Consider the following 2,544-nt stretch of genomic DNA (forward strand, 5'->3'; position numbering starts at 1 on the left):
AGAAGAGATTGGATTTATACCCCGCCCTTCACTACCCAAAGGTGTCTCAGAGCGGCTTACAAACTCCTTTCCCTTCCCCTCCCCACAACAGGGACCCTGTGAGGCAGGTGGAGCTGAGAGAACTCTGGCAGAAACTGCTCTTTTTCAAGAACAGCTCTTATCAGAACTACGGCTTGCCCAAGGTCATCCAGCCAGGTGCAAGTGGAGGAGTGGGGAATCAAACCTGGTTCTCCCAGATTAGAGTCCGCACACTTAACCACGACACCAAACTAGCCAGACCTTGAGCAAAGGCATCTTCTTTCTGCACTGAAGTCTACCAGACAGAACTGGCAAATGGATTTTGGCATCAATAAGCAGGGTGGTCTCTCAAACATCTATCTCCCAAGTAAACATATTTTTAAAAACCACAGGAAGCGACCCCGATATTAGAGTTCCTATCCAAAGAGGAATTTATATCTCCCTCTTGGCCTCGATTACAAAATTGTTTGCGAGTTATCACTTATTCGTTAATGCTCATAAAGGCTCTCTTGGATTTTAAACATCGTTGTTGATTAAAACGACAATAAGCAGTATGGCACTGCTCTATACCAGAACATTTGTTTATCCGACTAGATATCTTATATTTTCTGGACTTCTCTATGAACTGTACTCAGATGAGTGAGTTTAGAGATGCTCTTCTTGAGCCTACGGGATTTATTTTTTTTATTTTTTATAAATATATTTATTGGTTTTTCCATTTCAATATAATAACTTAACAATCTCCAAAATAACAATGTTAAACAACCCATAAAGACTCAAACAACTGGTTGTAGTTTTAAGTTATACAATTCTGATACGCTTTCATCTTGAACTTTAACCTAACATGGCTAGCCTAATCTCTATTAGTTCCTATCTTCTTTATCCTTAGCCAGTTATATATTACTCCCCATTTTTCCCGGTATTTTTCTTTCGGTCTATGTTGTAGTTCTATATTTACTCTGTTCATTTCTGCTACTTCCAGTATCTTATATTTTACTTCCTTTATAGAGGGCAGAGTATTCGATTTCCACCTTTTTGCAATCAAGATTCTTGCCGCGGTTAGAATATATATTATTATCTGCTTATACTTTTTTATTGAATCTGGAATCATATTTAAAAGGTATATCTCTGGTAATAATGGTAATTTAGTTTTTAGAATTTTTGTTAATATTCCCTGCAGTTTTTTCCAGAATTTCTGAACCTTGTCACATTTCCACCAAATATGCATGAATGTCCCTACATTCCTCCTGCATCTCCAACATTTGTTAGTAGCTTCGAGCCTACGGGATTTATTATCTGGTTGTGTTCAAACGGAAAACGTTATCTTTTTGTATGTATCAGCGTTCAGCGCTTCAGAGTTACTGTTGTTTTGATGTTTCTGCACATCATTTATCTGCTGTCGTAGACTCTTACCATCAATAAAAATATAAATTAAAAAAGACCACAGGAAGCCACAGCAGAGGGTTTTTTTTAGCAACATTTAATAGTATCTCAGAAGAGAGTGCCCGTTTTACAAACTTTGCTTTTAGCGGGGGGGAATCACGAAAAAAACAACCAAAAATGCACTTGGTCCATCTTTGCAAAACGCCCGCTCCCAAGAGGAAAGCATCATTTTGGATGCAACAGCTGCCGACGGAACAGGCATCTGAAATAATACAGATCCGATCAGGGCATTCTGTGACTACCCTAAAATGGAATTGGAGGTCTCACCATTGGATTAAAGCTGCTTTCCTTGAGAGAGGTCTGGGCTATGCTGAAGTAGTTTTAAGACACACACAGGGGTCATTTCCTGCAGAAGCGCACAGGAGCAGAGCTCCGGCAGTAAACAGCCTAGGGGGCGGGCACATGCAACAAGCCCCACCCCCTGCTCCCAGCAGCCCTCAGTCACAGCAAGAAGCAGCCAGGTCCAAAACAGTCCAGTGGCACCTTTAAGACCAAGTTTTATTCAGGTACAAGCTCTCCCTCCTCTGCAAGGACAGATCTGCACGTTCCCCCCCCCCAATAGCTAGCAATCCAAAACAGTCCCGTGGAGCCTGAGCGGTGGATGTTGCCTTCTGACACACTTTCGGTGATGTCAGGGGGTGTGGCATATTCAAATAAGCTATGCTAATGAGCTCCTGCACCTCTTTTTCTACGAAATGACCCCTGGACACACGCAACCCCTATTCCTCTGGCCCAGAAGGATGTTTCAGCCCACAACCTTGGTGCAGTGCTTTTGCATTACCGTGTAGCAAAAAAAGAAAAAGAAAGGCAGGCTTTCTGCCAGGCTTGTTTTCCACAATGGAACCAAAGAGGAGAAGAAGAAGAGATTGGATTCATACCCCACCCTTCACTACTCAAAGCAGTCTCAGAGCAGCTTACAAACTCCTCCCCCTTTCCCTCCCCACAACAGACACCCTGTGAGGTAAAAGAAGAGGAGATTGGATTTATACCCCGCCCTTCACTACCCAAAGGAGTCTCAGAGCGGCTTACAAACTCCTTTCCCTTCCCCTCCCCACAACAGACACCCTGTGAGGTAAAAGAAGA

This window comes from Gekko japonicus, unplaced genomic scaffold (genome assembly GCF_001447785.1).
Source record: "Gekko japonicus isolate JY-2015 unplaced genomic scaffold, Gekko_japonicus_V1.1 scaffold3919, whole genome shotgun sequence".
Taxonomy (NCBI): domain Eukaryota; kingdom Metazoa; phylum Chordata; class Lepidosauria; order Squamata; family Gekkonidae; genus Gekko; species Gekko japonicus.